Source organism: Pongo pygmaeus, chromosome 7, assembly GCF_028885625.2.
Source record: "Pongo pygmaeus isolate AG05252 chromosome 7, NHGRI_mPonPyg2-v2.0_pri, whole genome shotgun sequence".
NCBI lineage: Eukaryota > Metazoa > Chordata > Mammalia > Primates > Hominidae > Pongo > Pongo pygmaeus.
In genome coordinates, this window is record NC_072380.2 from 80,472,425 (window position 1) to 80,491,728 (window position 19,304).

The 19,304-nt window shown below is 35.9% G+C and overlaps 1 protein-coding gene across 8 annotated transcripts in view; it reads left to right on the plus strand.

Annotated features, from left to right (window-relative positions):
* The window catches only part of C7H8orf34 (chromosome 7 C8orf34 homolog), a 542,145-nt gene that overhangs the window by 1,139 nt on the left and 521,702 nt on the right, over positions 1-19,304 (plus strand). The window lies entirely within an intron of this gene.

The following is a 19,304-nucleotide window of genomic DNA, read 5'->3' on the forward strand; positions in this document are numbered from 1 at the left end:
GCCGGGCGGGCACTTAGCCAGTTACCTGAACGCGGACAGGTGAGCTCGGGAGGGCCCAGCCTCAGCCTGGCAGGGGAAGTTTTAGCCCTCTGACTGTCCTGCACCTCTCAGCTACATGTTCAGGACCCGGACAGGCTGAGGCAGGCGACGCATACGGATGCACACACTCAGACTGTGTTGCACACGCACATTCTTTTTTGAATTCACGCTATCTTGCGTGTTCGTGTTGGATTTTCTTTTTCCTTTTCTTTTCTTTCTTTCTTTCTCTTCTTCTTCTTCTTTTTTTTTTTTTCAAATGAGGGCGGTAATAGAACCCGAAAAGGTGGAGGAGGTGCTTAGCAGTTAATACGATTAACTGGAAGAAAGCTGAACTGGTGAGGAGTAGGCTTCAGTCGGTGTGGGCGTGATGAATGAAATTGGCAAACTGAGAGACTGCCATTTGGTCGCTGGACGAAAGGAGAGTCCTTTGCACTGCAGACCCCACATGTGTTAGCAGGAGAAAGGTTCTGGAAAGCACACACGTATTTGTGGAAGAAGACTATAGCTCTGAGCTGGTTTTTTTTTTTTTTTTTTTTTTTTTTTTCTCTCTCGCCATTAAAGAATTGAAGACAAAAATACAGTAGAAGGAAGAGCGCGAGGACACGAGAAAATGAGAACAAGAGGTTGAAGCCTGGCACCAGCAAAGTGTCCCGCGGGTTGCCAGAGTACTGGGCAGGGGTGGGGCGTGCGGACCGTAGTCAGAAGTGGAGGCCTTTGCGGAGGGACTCCCTTGGTCCCATCCAGTTCAGGGGGCACTGACCGGCGGCGAGAGTTCGCGGGAGGGTCGAGGTGCTTCCGCCTTGCCCCCGCCCCCCACGTCTCCCAGAAGCAGTTGTAGCTGTTCTTAACAGCTTGGTTTGGGGTGAGGGCTTGGTATGGGGAGGAGGTTACGTGTCAGTGTCTGAGAGAGGCAGAATCGCGGCAAGTGGAAGGGGCTGCACTGGAGATCGCGGAAAACCTAGCAAAGACTGAAGAGAAGCAAGTGAGAACTGCGGAGAACAAAAAAATAATGCGAGTTAATGACCCTGCAAAAAAAGGGCGCGGAGAACAAAAAAATAATGCGAGTTAATGACCCTGCAAAAAAAGGGCGCGGAGGACAAAGGTGTGGTCCAATAGGTCTTTTGGGAGGACGTGTTTCACATAACAAGATTTGCAAGATCTCTTAAGTTTTTTCTGCCCAACTTTAACGATGATCTGTCTTGGACGATATGACCATTGTTTCAATTGAAGCTCGCATTGTGGGGTGCAGTGTCCTACAATTGCATTGATTGTTTTTTCTGCCAAACATGTTAACAAAGGCAATCCATGCAAGAGCGAAATAAAATTGATGAAGCTACCAGATTTCTTTTCTTTGCCTTTAGTTTAATGATTATTGATTATACATAATCCTATATAATTTTTTTAAAGGCAGAAGCATAAAACCTTCTGCAACGCAGTGTATTAATTATATCTAAAGAATCATAAAATAAATACATTTAGAGTGTGTGTTTTCTCGCTACTCTCCTAGAGTATAAAGTACAATTAGCCTGGGAGAATAAATGAATTGTTTTTAATAAATACTGTTTTAATTTATTATTTTAAATTCTCCAAGATTCTTTCCAAGTAATAATAATAAAATTAGGAATATATGTAAACTTTCTACAGAATTAGAAAATAAACTCAAATGGATATTTATCAAGTGCCCCCTAACCCCCACCTTTTAATGCTCACCAGCAAGTTCTGCGCTGAAGAATTTTAAGTGATAGCAACATGTCTCATAAAAGCTTTAGGTCCCCTCACCAAAAAACAAGTACCACCATGCTTCGTATTTTATTGAATACATATGACATACACTGGCATTAGCTTAGATTGCAGTGATGAGTAGTGCATTTTTAAGGTTTGATGTTCACTTTAAATATTTGAAGGGAGAAAAATGGATAACAAATTCTCTTTTAATGAAAGCTGGATGTAACACAATTCCTTATGCAACAATTTTGATCATGATAGAGCTTGACTTTGAGAGTACAATTATAGGTATTTCACAAAATTGGAAGATTTTACTAGCGTGTAGCCTGTTTCATGTTAGAAAACCAGTGCCACCTGTGAAATGGACATTGTTGACCTAGAGACCATCCATTCTCTTCTAGAACCTTACTCAATAGTTTTCACAGGAATTGATTTGGGTCAGAGGAGGTGCCCAGCAATCTGAACATATTAAGAAGCAGCACAAATGTTTGCTACAATTTTAATTTCTGGGCCACATTTTGAGAAAATGAGCTAAAATCTCCTTTTGCCACTCACAAATTGAAATTGGCAGCTCCATGTCTTGTCATCTATGCTTTGTTGTGTTGAGTCAGTGTAGCTGACACAGGCTTCTTTCAGTTTGGAAAATATGTAGTATCTGATAATATGTCCCCCTTGTGGATAGTTTAAGTTAGGAATGTTTTAAGAAAACTTAATTGGTATGAGATACTTTAAAGATAATCCATGAACGTTATTTAAAACAATAGCAAAAAGTAACCTATTCACTGATATTGAGAATACTTGTATCCTCTTCTTTACCTGTAGGGCTTATTTACCTAGTTTGTTCACTTGGTTTATTTCTTACTTAGTTTATTGCTAATATTTTATGATTTGAGATGTTTATGAAAGTGTTACATGCAGTATGGTGTTTCAAAATTTATTTTAAATTGAAATTAATTTTGTTTCCAGCTGACTCAGGTGAATAAATTTGTACTACTTTTAAATTTCATTGAAGATGTTTTGAAGCATTACAAAACTATGCCTAAAAATCATTGCATTAGAATTCTGGGCAATGATATTCTGATTAGATAATATGAAGGTGTAAGATGAAAAATACATTTCACAAACTTTCTAATTTTTGTAAGATGTAATGGTTTACATCTTACAAGATATATATTTGTAACATATATAAAATATTATATATAGTGGAATATATATATTCCATGTGTGTTTGTGTACACACACATTTTATATAAAGAAATAGAAACTTTTTAGTTTCTCCCAATATCATTGATTGGAAGAGTACTCAGGGCAGTTATATATCTTGGTTCAGGCCTGATCACACTCACAAGAGTGTGAAATCTTAAGTTATTAAGAAGCCAAATAGCGGGGATCTTCATAAAATCACCATAGAATTTTTAAATTTGTGTACTGAAGATGTGGCAAACCAAAGTCACTACATTTCTGTTAAGTGTGGTATGACCCACTCCAAATAGAATGGAATCACTCTATCACCTTCTCTGTTCCACTCAAAGTGCTTCTACTCACATGGTGTAAATTTGCATTAACTGATTTGGCATATATGTTATGAAATGGACTTATCAAACTTATGGTCAAAGCCTGCATCACTTATGTATTTTGCTGTTGCCCAGCTTGCTCTTCTCTGGTACCACACTGCACATCTTCCAGCCAAGTATGCAACCCTGAACTCCAATTTGCTGCCAACCCTCAGCAAGCCCATTATTTCACTTTATTGACCTCCCTGATCATATCTAAAAATTGCCCCTTGCTTTTATCAGAGAGCTGTAGTGTCTGCGGAGATCTCCTTTAGTTGTTCCCCCTCTCATAAGGATCACAGCCTTGGGCTACCTGTTGTTTAATACATGAAAAGAAATATTTTTGTCTAATTTAGGCAGGCTTATGATTGTTTAGGGCAGTGGTTTGGGGATAAGAAAGATACTAGTTACTCATGGCCAGAGGTAAAATTCCCCTCCAGAAAGATATTTTAATGTTTAAAAATAATTTGTCGTTAATAAAGGTAAAAGTGTCATTTTAATAAAAATGATTAGGAAAATGCTTTTATTAGGGAAGTAATAAAATATAAGCTTGGTAGTTATAATACATTCAACTTAAACATTGTAAATATATTTTTTGGAGTGATGATTGTCAGGTGATCTTCCCCAGTGCTCAAAGTTATGAAGACTTTTCCTATATCAAAATTTGCATTAATCTTTATAATCTCAGAGCATTTAGAGGAGGCAGAAGACAAAGAAAGCAGTTCCATTTCATAAAATTTTGCCTAGAGTCCAAGTTAAGTGTTGTCATTGATTTACTTGAAAATAGTTTTTTAAAATGTTATTTTAATTAACATGTTTCTATTACCAGCCCATTTATTTTTCATTTCTGCCTTAATGTATTTTATTTTCATGCAGCTTTTAAATAGCTTAATAGAGTGACCCAAAATTCAATTCAATAAATCACTATATAACCTTAGAAATAATAATATGTACATATACCAATATAGTATCAATAAATTTGAAAAAAGAAATAATATTTTGGGCAGGCATAGTGGCTCATGCCTGTAGTCCCAGCACATCAGGAGGCTGAGGCAGCTGGATCACTTGAGATCAGGAGTTCAAGACCTAAGACCAGCCTGGCCAACACAGTGAAACCACATCTCTACTGAAAATTCAAAAATCAGCCAGGCATGGCAGTGCTCACCTGTAATCCCAGCTCCTCAGGAGGCTGAGGCAGGAGAATCGCTTGAACCCACGAAGTAGAGGTTGCAGTGAGCCAAGACTGTGCCATTGCACTCCAGCCTGGGCAACAGAGTGACACCCCATCACAAAAAAAGAAAAAAATAGTATTTTAAAGTTTGTGGGTCTCTCTTAAGAGAATGTGATCAATGGAAATATGAGACTACAAAAATAACACAGGCTTTCCTCCCTTTTTTTTTCATAATTCAATTAAGAAGCCATGAACCATACAAAGAGAACAGCTAAGACCCATAAGACAAGGAGAGCTAAGTTGGGAGTTCACCTGGAAAGTATCAGAGCATGATTAAAGAAAGGGGCTGAATGGGCAGTGGCCTGGCAGGGTCAGAAGTTTTGTTACATACAAGGTGGGGGCAGGGTATTCAGAAAATAATTAAATATATTGAAAAATATATTCAAGTCAGCCTTCTTACTGATGGACATAGGAGTCACAGAGATAGTATAGGGAATGCTAGAATGAACCTTGTTGTGTTAGATTGAAATTGGAGGTGTTGGTGTGGTCTCATGACTTTCAATAATAGAAATAGGTATAGATGTAATAGAAACAAATATAGATTTGTATGTATTTACATATACTTAAGTGCATATACCTACATTTACTTCCCAACTCTGTCTACTGGAAGGGCCTGGGAATAGCAACATCCTGGTAGCAATGAGCACACCTAGCATCCACATTTTGGTTTCTAAATACCATTCTCCATTAAGTAGAACCAGGTGTCCTTGAAGAAATGGTTGATTCCAGGTTTGGGGCTAAGCAAGGTTTGGAGTATCATATGTCAAAAAGTAAGGAAGAGCTCAAAGAATAGTAGGTATGTATCAAAGTACACAGAGGATGTGCCTACCCCTAAGACAACTTGAGGGTCAAAATCAAGAATGATAGTAACAGATTATTTTACTGAATAAAATAGGAATATTTTACTTCACTGGGATCTAATGGAATGTGGAAAGTGCTCAATTCATGGGGAGAAGAGAAAGCTTTACCTTATAATAGAATGCCAACTAATAAAAGTAGAAGGATGATGGAATTAGAAAATTACTACTTGGCAACCATCTGAAAGATAATTCAGGCAAGAAACATGAATCGGTACTAAAATTAATGGGTAAAAGTTGGATAAACAACAAGATGTTACATAATCTCTAAGTATCTTTCTACAAAATACTTGTAAATTACAAAGGGAAAAAGTGACTTTACAGTAAAGAAACCGGGCAGACACTACTTCGTTCAAGTGATGGGATAAAGCAATATTGTATGCCCATAATAGGATGCATTTAAAACAACACAGCATTGTTTTGTGATTTTCCTGACAATTATGTATAACCTGAACTGAATAATGAGAAAATATCTCATAAAACTAATAGAGAAAATCTACAAAGTAACTTTTCTAGAGTTTGCAAAAATGTTAAAGTCATGAGGGTCAAGAGAGGCCTCAGACTGAAGGGACATGGCAACTAAGTGCAAAATATGGTTCTAGATATAATACTTCTGTTATAAAAGAGATTATTGGGAAAGTTGACAAAATTTGAATGTGGTCTCTATGTGAATGGAATAAGAAATTATTTGTATTGTTCCTATACTTTTTCTATAATTTAAAATTACCTTAAAAGAAAAATTACTAAAAATAATTTTAAAGGGCACCTAGGAAATCAGTATTTGCAAAATAGTTCACCTATTGGGTTTCTTTAAACAGTAAATTATGTGAACGTAGTTAAGAATTTCATCAATGTTTATACAAGGAAATGGCTTACACAATAAATAGCTAAAAATCTGAGTAAAGAAAATTTGCAATTCTGGTTAACTAAGCATATGCATTTTCCTCTTCTTCTCAAAATCATTTTGAAATATCTGAAAAAAATATTTAAACAATAAATGCATAAGAGTGCTGGAACATAAGAAAGAGTGCTGAGGGAGACACTTTCTCCTTTGTGTACAGAATTTCTTTATTACGAATGGTGGCATCTTCCTTGCACCTATATATAGTCAGTGACACAGAGTCAATGATGTGTTTTCTTAGTTTTTCTGCTGCTATTACACAATGCCTTTATTTCTCACAGATCGGGAGGCTGGGAAGTCCAAGATCATGGTGCTGGCATTTGGTCTGGTGAGGGCCCTCTTACTTTGTCCTCATATGGCAGAAGGCAGAAGGCAAGCTAGCCCAACACTGTATGAAGCCTCTTTTAAAAGGGCTCTAATCCCATTAATGAGGGAGCAGCTTTCTTGGTCTAATAATCACTTAAAGAGCTCACTTATAAACCCCTTCAGACTGGCAACATATGAATTCTGAAGGGGCCACATTCAAACCACAGCATGTGTAGTGAAAATATTGTTTGGAATTTCCTGGAAAGTACCTTAAAATGCATTGTCTCTGTTGGAACAGGCTCCTCATATGCCCTTCCTACTGTCTAGAAGCCTGTTTGTAATTCCTCTTCTTCTTACTCCTTCTGCATCTTCAGGCAATGACTGATCTCCTTTTTGTCACTATGGATTAGGTTTCATTTTTTAGAGTTTCATGTATATGAAATCACACACTATGCCAATTTTTTGGTATATCCTCTTTAACATCTTTAAGTTAATAATTATTAACCTAATTATTTTAATATCCATGTTGTAGCATGTTACCAATTTTTTATTTCCTTTTATTGCTGAGTTGCATTCCATATGGCTATGTGCTTTCATTTTTCTTGTGTAAGTACCTGGAGTGGATTGACTGAACTATATGGTAGGTATATGTTAAATTTTTAAATAAACTAGCTATTAAAGTGGATGTACAATTCTACATTTCTGTGAACAGTGTATAGGAGTTCCAGTTGTTCCATATCCTCACTTAAACTTGGTATTGTCAGTCATTTTAGCCAGAAACCCATTAGCCATTCTAATAGGTTTGTGATGCTATCTCATTGTTATTTTAATTTATACTTCTCTGATCTCTAATGCAATGAATTTTCTTTTCTTGTGATTATTTGCCTTCCATATATCTTTGGTGATGTGTCTGTCCAAATATGTTGCCCATTTTTATTTGGGTTGTTTTGGGGGTTTAAGAATTATATGTTCTAGATCTTTTTCATTTTCATATAAATTTTAGGATCATTTTGTTAATTTTCATATAAAAATGCCTGCTGGAATTTTGATTGGGATTGTGTTGAATTTATAGGTGCTGTTAGGCAGAATTGACATCTTAACAATTTTTAGTCTACGTAGAAAATTAGAGGGGATCTACAAAAAAGATACAAGAAATAATAAGTAAGTTTATTAAGGTTTTAGATGCAGGGTATCTTTTACAATTACCTATTTATGTAATAGGTAATCAATTACATATTTATGTTCAAGCAAACAACCATCAGAAGTTAAAATAGTAAAAGTACCATTTATAATGGTATTAAAATATGAAATACTTAGGAATTAAATTTAAAATGATATATAAGACCCCTATACTAAAAAATAAAAAGTCTTAAAAAAATTAAAGAATATCTAAATAAATGAAGAGTTGTGTTCTTATTTATGCATAGGAAAACTCAATACTATCAATATGTTGAATTATATATGCTATCTGACTTCAACAGTCATTAAATCAGTTATAAGTAAAAGAAAAGGCAGTGCAGCATTGGTGTAAATGGAAATGGATTATTACCTAAATGTAAAACCTTTTTTCTTCCCAAAGAGAGTGTAGGAGATAATTTTTGTGAACTTGGGTTTGGAAAATATTTCTTAAATATGACAGAAATATATAAACTGTAAAAAAATCAATAAAATGGACTTATTTAAAATTAAACATTTGTTCTTCAAAAGACATTGTTAAGAAAATGAAAAGACAAACCAAAGACAGACTATATATCTGAAAAAGGACTCCTGTCTATTATATATAAAGAATACTTTTCTTAAAACACTATAAGAAAAGAAAAAACAATTCAATAAATAAACAACATAATTGAATAGACACTTTTCATAAGAAGATCTACAGATGGCAAAGGGAATGAATAGCTGCTCAATATCATTAGGGAAACACAGCTAAACCCACTACCCATTTATTAGAATGTCTGAAGTTAAAAAGACTGACTTCAAAAAGTGTTGCTGAAGATTTGGAGCAATTAGAACTTTTATATACTGATAGTGGGAATGCAAAATTGTCCAACCACTTTGGAAAAAAGTTTGGCAAGTGAGGTTTATTTCTAGTAGCCCAAAATTGAAAATAGGTGGATTGATATGTTATTGGATAAAAAAATTGCATACATACATATAATATAATACTATTCTTAAATAAAAACATGAATTAATGATGCACGTAGTAACACAAATGAATCCTGAATTATGCTGAGTGAACAAAGCCAGAGGAAAATGAGATGAACTAAGCAGAAGTTTATTCACTGAAAGATTAATAAAATTGACCAAGCTTTAGCAAGACTCATAAAGGAGAAAGAGAGAAATCTCAATTCAAAAACAGGAATGAAATGGGAGATCACTATGGACTGCAGACCTCAAAAGAATAATAAGGGAATACTAGGGATGACTCTATACACAAAATTGACGACTTAATTGAAATAGACAAAGTCTTTGAAAATACAAATTGGGCAATTCATGGAACATGAAGTACATAATTGAATTGAATTTGCATTTTGAAAACTCCCCAAGAAAAGATCTTCTGGCCCAAACCAATTCAATGAAGATTATCACCAAATATTTTAAAAATAATCAATACTAATTCTGTACACTCTCTTCCAGAGAGGAGGAAATACTTTCCAGTTTATTTTATGAAGCTAGTTTTACCCTTTTGCCAAAACCAGACAAAAACTGTACAAAAAAGGAAAACTACAGGTAAAATTCATTGCATTATGAATATAGACACAAAAACCTTAACAAAATTAACAAACAGAATTCAGAAATTAAAAAAAAAAAACTTATGCACCATGACCAAGTCAGGATTCTTACAGAGATGCAAGGATAATCCAATTAGAAAATCAATGTAATCAACTGTCTTTGTACCTTCTGGCTGCTATAATGAAAATACCATAAATTAGGTGACTTATAAACCATAGAAATTTATTTCTCATTGTTCTGGAGGCTGGAAGTCCAAGATCAAGGTGCCTGGCAGATTTGGTGTCTGGTGAGGGCCCACTTTCTGATTCATAGATGGTGGCTTCTCTATGTGTCTTCACATGGAAAGAGCAAAGGAGCTCTCCTGGGCCTCTTCTAAGGGTGCCAATCCCATTCATGAGGGTTGTCAAAGTACAGAAGTAGTTCAATGGAGGGAGGATAGCTTTTTCAACTATCAATGCTGCTGGAGCATTTGGATATCCATTGGCAGAAAACCAAAGCTTGACCTCAGTCTCACACCTTGTACAAAAATTAACTTAAAGTATATCACAGATTTAATGATGTCACATATATGGGAAATCTAAAAAAATTGAACTCATTAAAGCAGATAATAGAATACTGGGTACCAGATAATATAGTGTGGATGTCCCCTGCATATCTCATGTTGAGGTGTAATCCCTAGTGTTGAAGGTGGGGCCTGGTGGGAAATGTTTGGGTTCTGATGGCAGATCCCACATGGCGTGGTGCTGGCCTCACGATAGGAGTGAGTTCTCATGAGATCTGTTTAAGTGGTGTGGCACCTACTCCTGTGTCCCTCTGCCCATCCTGCTTTTGCCATGAAACATGCCTGCTCCCACGTCACCTTCTGTCATGAGTGAAATCTCCCTGAGGCCATCCCAGAAGCTGAGCAGATGCCAGTGCCACGCTTCTTGTATAGCCTGCAGAACTATAAGCCAATTAAGCCTCTTTTCTCTATAAATTATCCAGTTTCAGGTATTTCTTTATAGCAATGCAAGAATGGCCTAACACATCAGGGGTTGAGGGTGGAGTGTGTGAGGAGAAAGATTGGGAGATGTTGGTCAAACGATATGAGGTTTCAGTTAGACAGAAGGAATAAATTCTGGGCTCTATTTTATAGCACAGTGGCTATAGTTAATAATAATGTATTGTATACTTGAAAATTCCTAACAGTAGATTTTAGATGTTTTTACCACAAACAAAAATGATAAGCATGTGAGGTAACAGATGTGTTAATCAGCACGATTTAGTCATTTCACAATGTATAATATATCAAAATATCCCATTGTACATCATAAATATAATATTTGTCAATAAAAGTTACAGATGTAAATTTTAAAAAACAAATTTTAAAAAACAAAACTTAAAAACAAGGAAATTCTAAGGAAAGTTCTTAGAGATCTAGAGTTACACTTAGACTTGACACTTAGACTGTGACACTTGGCACAGTCTATAGGAGGACATAGTGATAAATTGGACCTCAGCAAAATTAAAAACTTTTGCTCTGTGAAAGACTATATTAAAAAGATTAGAAGACAAGTTACTGGGTAGGAGAAAATATTTTCAGAGCACACATCTAACAAATGGGTAAGATCTATTTATAGAGCTCTCAAACTCAGCAGTGTAGTAGCCCCCTCTTATCTGTGGTTTCAGTTACTCATGGTCAACCATGGCCCAAAAATATTAAACAGAAAATTCCAGAAATAAACAATTCATAAGTTTTAAATTGCATACCGTTCTGAGTAGCATTATTAAGTCTAACACTGTCCCACTTGATTTGGGTGAGGTGTGAATCATTCCTTTGTCCAGCGTCCCAACACTGTCTATTCCACCCACCCACCTGTCAGTCAGTAGCAGTCTCAGTTATCTGATTGACTGTTGTGGTATCTCAGTGCTTGAGTTCAGGTAAACCTTATTTGATTTAATAATGGCCCCCAAATGCAAAAGTAGTGATTCTGGCAATTCAGATATTGAAGCCTTAACGTGCTTAAGTGAAAAGGTGAAAGTGCTCTCCTTAATAGGGAAAGAAAAAAGTCATAGGCTGAGGTTGCTAAAATATACAGTAAGAATGAAGCTTCATGAAATTGTGAAGAGGAAAAGAAGAAATTTGTGTATAAGTAGGGTTTGGTACTGTATATAGTTTCAGGCATCCATTGGGGGTCTTGGAATGAATACCTGCAAGATAAGGGGAGACTACTTGTGTAAACAAAACAAAACAAATTAACCAACACTCCCTCTAATAATCTAAATGCAATTGGAAAATGGGTAAAAGACAAGAAGAGACATTTCACATAGGGTGTATACTGATGGTAAATAAGCACATGAAAAGATGTTCAAAACCATTTGCCATTAGAGAAATACAAATTAAAACCACAATGAGAAATCACTACACACCTATCCAAATGGCTAAAATAAAACTGAGACCACCAAATGATGGTGAGGATGAAGAGAGACTGAATCACTCATGCATTGCAGGTGAGAATATAAAATGGTCCAATCACTCTGGAAAACACTTTGACAAATTATTCTATTTTATTTTTACTTTTATTTATTTATTTATTTATTTATGAGACAGGGTCTCACTCTGTGGCCCAAGTTGGAGTGCAGTGGCATGATCTTCACTCACTGCAGCTTCTACCTCCCTGGACTCAAGGGATCCTCCCAATTTAGCCTCCCAAGTAGCTGGGACTACAGGCACATGATGCTCTATGCCTGGCTAATTTTTTTTTTTTTTTTTTTTTTTTTTTTAATACAGAGTCTCGCTCTGCCGCCCAGGCTGGAGTGCAGTGGCACAATCTCAGCTCACTGCAAGCTCCGCCTCCCAGGTTCAAACGATCCTTCTGTCTCAGCCTCCCGAGTAGCTGGGATTACAGGCATGCACCACCATGCCCAGCTAATTTTTGTATTTTTGGTAGAGACGGGGTTTCACCATGTTGGTTAGGCTGGTCTCGGACTCCTGACCTCATGATCCGCCTGCCTCGGCCTCCCAAAGTGCTGGGATTACAGGCATGAGCCACCACACCAGCCCCATTTTTGTATTTTTTGTAGAGATGGGGTTTCACCACGTTGCCGAGGCTGGTCTCGAATTCCTGGGCTTAAGCAATCCACCTGTCTTGGCCTCCCAAAGTGCTGGGATTACAGGTGTGAGCCAACATTATTTGAAAGTAGATATGCAACTACCAAATATCAGTGTTCACACTCCTGAACATTTATCCCAGAGAAATGAAGATTTAGGTTAACACAAAAACTTGTACATGATGTTTCTAGCAGTATTATTTACAATAGTAAAAAAAACTAGGAACAACCCAGATATGGCTGAATCATTAAACAAATGTGGTACATCCATGACATGGAATACTATTCAACAGTTAAAAAAATAAGCTATTAATGCATGCAAAAATCTAGATGAATTTCCAGAGAAATATGCTGAGTGAAAAAAGCCAAATGAAAAGTTTACGTATTATATGATTGTGTGATTACATTTATAAAATAGTGACAAAACTTTTATTTGTGATTTCTGGGTGTCAGGGATGGAGTAGGGAAATGAGGAAAGTGAATGAAACAATATAACAACATCAGGGATTCTTATTGTAATCGAAATGTTCTATATCTTGATTTTGTCAATATAAATACCCTGGTTATGATATTCTTCTATAGTTTTGCAAAATATTACCAATGGGGGAACATGAATAAAATGTACATGGGATTTCTTTATATTATTTCTAACAACTGAATATGAGTCTACAGTTACTTCAAAATGTAAAGTTTAATGAAAAATGTTCCCAGCCCAAAATACAGTTTTTTAACTTTCAAGAAAGTAGACAGGGTTGCATAATAGAAAGAACAGAGCAAATTAGAGAATTAGTTAATTGGAAGGTAAAGTAATTTGAATATACAGATAGATTGGATAAAGATAAAGAAGTGAAAAATCTAAGAGCAAAATATGTGTTAAGCAAACTTTTTATAATTTTTATGGGGGGGAGTAACATGGGTAGTGGTCTGTGATATTGATGGAAAAGTATTAACATATATGTTGAAAATTTAAGAGTAATCTCTAGAATATAAGTGTGTTGCTTCCAAATAATTAGAAACATAGTACCAAAAGTAATATTTAGTTAAATTAACAAGTTAAGAATAGCACATTAAAGACATCACATGAGAGAGCATGAGAAATGGAAAACAAAAGGAGATACCAGAAGCAAGTCCAGACAGAGCAGGAATTTTAATAAATATTAATGTATTAAATTATTTTATCAAATCAAAGGTTCCTAGATTGGCTTAAAAATCTTTGCGTGATCTGTATAAAAGACACACCAGGAACAAGATGATACAGAATGGTGAACACAAAGAAAAATGGAAAAATATTTACTAATAAAATAATAATGAAACAATTGATATTGCATTGCTAGTATCTGAAACAATAGAATTTAAAGTGAGGTACATTGTATTTGTTACAGGGATTTTTAAATATTTATTATGTATAAGTACTCCATGATATACTTTAAAAACTTTTATGCCCATAAAGTAAAGCTTTGAAATATATATAGAAAAGCCAAAAAGTACAAGAAAGAATTCATAGTAGGCAGACTTAAAATATTTCTCTTAGGAGTACACATTAAATTGGTAAAATAAGGAGGAACTAAATAACCAATTTATAGGCCTGACAGTCAACTATATAAGCTTAAAAATACAAGGAAGAATCAATATTCATAGTAGGAAAATTTAAAATATTCCTTTCAGGAGTACACCTATCAAATTGGTAGAGCAAGTAATTAATGCAGAAAGGAATTGAATAACCAATTTAGAAGCTTGACTATACATACATACAGATATATACATACATACATGTGTGTATTTATACATATATACATATAAGTGGATATATATATTTTTTTTTGTGTGTGTATAATATATATATGTGTGTGGTGTATGTGTCAAGGTACAGAAACATTTTCATCAAGTAAATTTATACATTTAAAAAATACACACATAGCATTTAGAAAAAAATTTACCATGATTTAAGCCACAAAGAAAATACTAACAAATGTATTAACTTAGAAAACTGTACAGGCCACATTTTCTGACCACAATGCCCAGTTGTATTTAACAACCAAAGCACACCTTCCTGAATAACACATCTTGCTCCACCCTGTCCCCTGCATCTATGTTAACATTGTCCTACGTTAGTAATCAATTGTTTCAAAATTGTATTGAATGAAATAGGATATGTTATTTATTTCAATATGTATGTAGAACTGCCTCAATACCACTGATTGAATGTGTATTCTTTCTTAGCTGATTGGAAATATGATATATTTTACGTACTGATTTCCCGTATTAGAGACTTTCTGAGAATCCCAAATCTCTGCATTGAAATAAACATATTTTAATAATCTCCCTACTTTTTTTTTTTTTTTAGAAGGATCATATTATTAGAGAGGATTTAGGTTCACAGCAACATTGAGAGGAAGCTACAGAAGTGTCTCATATGCCACCTGCCCCATGCAGGCACCAACCTCCCCCATCACAACATCCTCCACCAGAGTGTAACATTTGTTACAATTGATGAACCTGTATTGATATATCCTTATTACACAAAGTCTATAGTTTACAGTAGGGTTCACTCTTGGTGTACATTCCATGGGTTTGGACAAATATATGATGATGTATATTCACCATTATAGTGTCATACAGAGTATTTTCACTGTCCTAAAATCTTCTGTGTTTTGGCCTATCCTTCTGTCTCTCCCCCGTAAATCCTGGCAACCCCTGATCTTTTTACTATCTTTGTATTTTTGCCTTTTCTCAAATGTTACATAGTTGGAATCATACAATCTGTAGCCTTTTCAGATTGGCTTCTTTCACTTAGTAACATGCAGTTAAGGTTCCTCCATGTCTTTTCATGGCTTGACAGCTCATTTCTTTTTTAGTTTTGAATAATATTTCATTGTTTGGATATACTATAGTTTATCCATTTCCCCACTGAATGAAAGAGATTTTAGTTCCTTCCACGTTTTGGCAATCATAAATAAAGCTGATATAAACATCCATATGCAGGTTTCCTTTTTTTTAAAAATTTTTAAATTTTTTTTTTGGTGTATAATTTTCTTTTGTTTTTATTATTATACTTTAAGTTTTAGGGTACATGTGCACAATGTGCAGGTTAGTTACATATGCATACATGTGCCATGCTGGTGTGCTGTACACATTAACTCGTCATTTAGCATTAGGTATATCTCCCAATGCTATCCCTCCCCACTCCCCCCACCCCACAACAGTCCGCAGAGTGTGATGTTCCCCTTCCTGTGTCCATGTGTTCTCATTGTTCAATTCCCACCAATGAGTGAGAACATGCGGTGTTTGGTTTTTTGTCCTTGCGATAGCTTACTGAGAATGATGATTTCCAATTTCATCCATGTCCCTACAAAGGACATGAACTCATCATTTTTTATGGCTGCATAGTATTCCATGGTGTATATATGCCACATTTTCTTAATCCAGTCTATCATTGTTGGACATTTGGGTTGGTTCCAAGTCTTTGCTATTGTGAATAGTGCCGCAATAAACATATGTGTGCATGTGTCTTTACAGCAGCATGATTTATTGTCCTTTGGGCATATACCCAGTAATGAGATGGCTGGGTCAAATGGTATTTCTAGTTCTAGATCCCTGAGGAATCGCCACACTGACTTCCACAATGGTTGAACTAGTTTACAGTCCCACCAACAGTGTAGAAGTGTTCCTATTTCTCCACATCCTCTCCAGCACCTGTTGTTTCCTGACATTTTCATGATCGCCATTCTGACTGGTGTGAGATGGTATCTCATTGTGGTTTTGATTTGCATTTCTCTGATGGCCAGTGATGATGAGCATTTTTTCATGTGTGTTTTGGCAGCATAAATGTCTTCTTTTGAGAAGTGTCTGTTCATGTCCTTTGCCCACTTTTTGATGGGGTTGTTTGTTTTTTTCTTGTAAGTTTGTTTGAGTTCATTGTAGATTCTGGATATTAGCCCTTTGTCAGATGAGTAGGTTGCGAAAATTTTCTCCCATTTTGTAGGTTGCCTGTTCATTCTGATGGTAGTTTCTTTTGCTGTGCAGAAGCTCTTTAGTTGAATTAGATCCCATTTGTCAATTTTGGCTTTTGTTGCCATTGCTTTTGGTGTTTTCGACATGAAGTCCTTGCCCATGCCAATGTCCTGAATGGTAATGCCTAGGTTTTCTTCTAGGGTTTTTATGGCTTTAGGTCTAACATGTAAGTCTTTAATCCATCTTGAATTGATTTTTGTATAAGGTGTAAGGAAGGGATCCAGTTTCAGCTTTCTACATATGGCTAGCCAGTTTTCCCAGCACCATTTATTAAATAGGGAATCCTTTCCCCATTGCTTTTTTTTCTCAGATTTGTCAAAGATCAGATAGTTGTAGATATGCAGCGTTATTTCTGAGGGCTCTGTTCTGTTCCATTGATCTATATTTCTGTTTTGGTACCAGTACCATGCTGTTTTGGTTACTGTAGCCTTGTAGTATAGTTTGAAGTCAGGTAGCGTGATGCCTCCAGCTTTGTTCTTTTGGCTTAGGATTGACTTGGTGATGCGGGCTCTTTTTTGGTTCCATATGAACTTTAAAGTAGTTTTTTCCAATTCTGTGAAGAAAGTCATTGGTACTTGATGGGGATGGCATTGAATCTATAAATTACCTTGGGCAGTATGGCCATTTTCACGATATTGATTCTTCCTACCCATGAGCATGGAATGTTCTTCCATTTGTTTGTATCCTCTTTTATTTCCTTGAGCAGTGGTTTATAGTTCTCCTTTAAGAGGTCCTTCACGTCCCTTGTAAGTTGGATTCCTAAGTATTTGATTCTCTTTGAAGCAATTGTGAATGGGAGTTCACTCATGATTTGGCTCTCTGTTTGTCTGTTATTGGTGTATAAGAATGCTTGCGATTTTTGTACATTGATTTTGTATCCTGAGACTTTGCTGAAGTTGCTTATCAGCTTAAGGAGATTTTGGGCTGAGACAGTGGGGTTTTCTAAATATACAATCATGTCATCTGCAAACAGGGACAATTTGACTTCCTCTTTTCCTAACTGAATACCCTTGATTTCCTTCTCCTGCCTAACTGCCCTGGGCAGAACTTCCAACACTATGTTGAATAGGAGTGGTGAGAGAGGGCATCCCTGCCTTGTGCCAGTTTTCAAAGGGAATGCTTCCAGTTTTTGCCTCATTCGGTATGATATTGACTGTGGGTTTGTCATAGAAAGCTCTTATTATTTTGAGATACGTCCCATCAATACCTAATTTATTGAGAGTTTTTAGCATGAAGTGTTGTTGAATTTTGTCAAAGGCCTTTTCTGCATCTGTTGGGATAATCATGTGGTTTTTGTCTTTGGTTCTGTTGATATGCTGGATTATGTTTATTGATTTGCGTGTATTGAACCAGCCTTGCATCCCAGGGATGAAGCCCACTTGATCATGGTGGATAAGCTTTTTGATGTGCTGCTGGATTCGGTTTGCCAGTATTTTATTGAGGATTTTTGCATCAATGTTCATCAAGGATATTGGTCTAAAATTCTCTTTTTTTGTTGTGTCTCTGCCCGGCTTTGGTATCAGGATGATGCTGGCCTCATAAAATGAGTTAGGGAGGAGTCCCTCTTTTTCTATTGATTGGAATAGTTTCAGAAGTAATGGTACCAGTTCCTCCTTGTACCTCTGGTAGAATTCGGCTGTGAATCCATCTGGTCCTGGACTCTATTTGGTTGGTAAGCTATTGATTATTGCCACAATTTCAGAGCCTGTTATTGGTCTATTCAGAGATTCAACTTCTTCCTGGTTTAGCCTTGGGAGAGTGTATGTGTCAAGGAATTATCCATTTTTTCTAGATTTTCTAGTTTATTTTCATAGAGGTGTTCGTAGTATTCTCTGATGGTAGTTTGTATTTCTGTGGGATCGGTGGTGATATCCCCTTTATCATTTTTTATTGCATCTATTTGATTCTTCTCTCTTTTTTTCTTTATTAGTCTTGCTAGCGGTCTATCAATTTTGTTGATCCTTTCAAAAAACTAGCTCCTGGATTCATTTATTTTTTGAAGGGTTTTTTGTGTCTCTATTTCCTTCAGTTCTGCTCTGATTTTAGTTATTTCTTGCCTTCTTCTAGCTTTTGAATGTGTTTGCTCTTGCTTTCCTAGTTCTTTTAATTGTGATGTTAGGGTGTCAATTTTGGATCTTTCCTGCTTTCTCCTGTGGGCATTTTAGTGCTATACATTTCGCTCTATAGACTTCTTTGAATGTGTCCCAGAGATTCTGATATGTTGTGTCTTTGTTCTCATTGGTTTCAAAGAACATCTTTATTTCTGCCTTCATTTTGTTATGTACTCAGTAGTCATTCAGGAGCAGGTTGTTCAGTTTCCATGTAGTTGAGCGGTTTTGAGTGAGTTTCTTAATCCTGAGTTCTAGTTTGATTGCACTGTGGTCTGAGAGACAGTTTGTTATAATTTCTGTTCTTTTACGTTTGCTGAGGAGAGCTTTACTTCCAACTATGTGGTCACTTTTGGAATAGGTGTGGTGTGGTGCTGAAAAAAATGTATATTCTGTTAATTTGGGGTGGAGAGTTCTATAGATGTCTATTAGGTCCACTTGGTGCAGAGCTGAGTTCAATTCCTGGGTATCTTTGTTAACTTTCTGTCTCGTTGATCTGTCTAGTGTTGACAGTGGGGTGTTAAAGTCTCCCATTATTATTGTGTGGGAGTCTAAGTCTCTTTGTAGGTCACTCAGGACTTGCTTTATGAATCTGGGTGCTCCTGTATTGGGTTAAGTTTAATTAGATTTCATTTGTCAGGTTTTACTTTTGTTCTGATTGCTTGTGGTGTCTTTGTCATGAAATCTTTGCCCATTCCTATGTCCAGGATGGTATTGCCTATGTTGTCTTCCAGGATTTTTATAATTTTG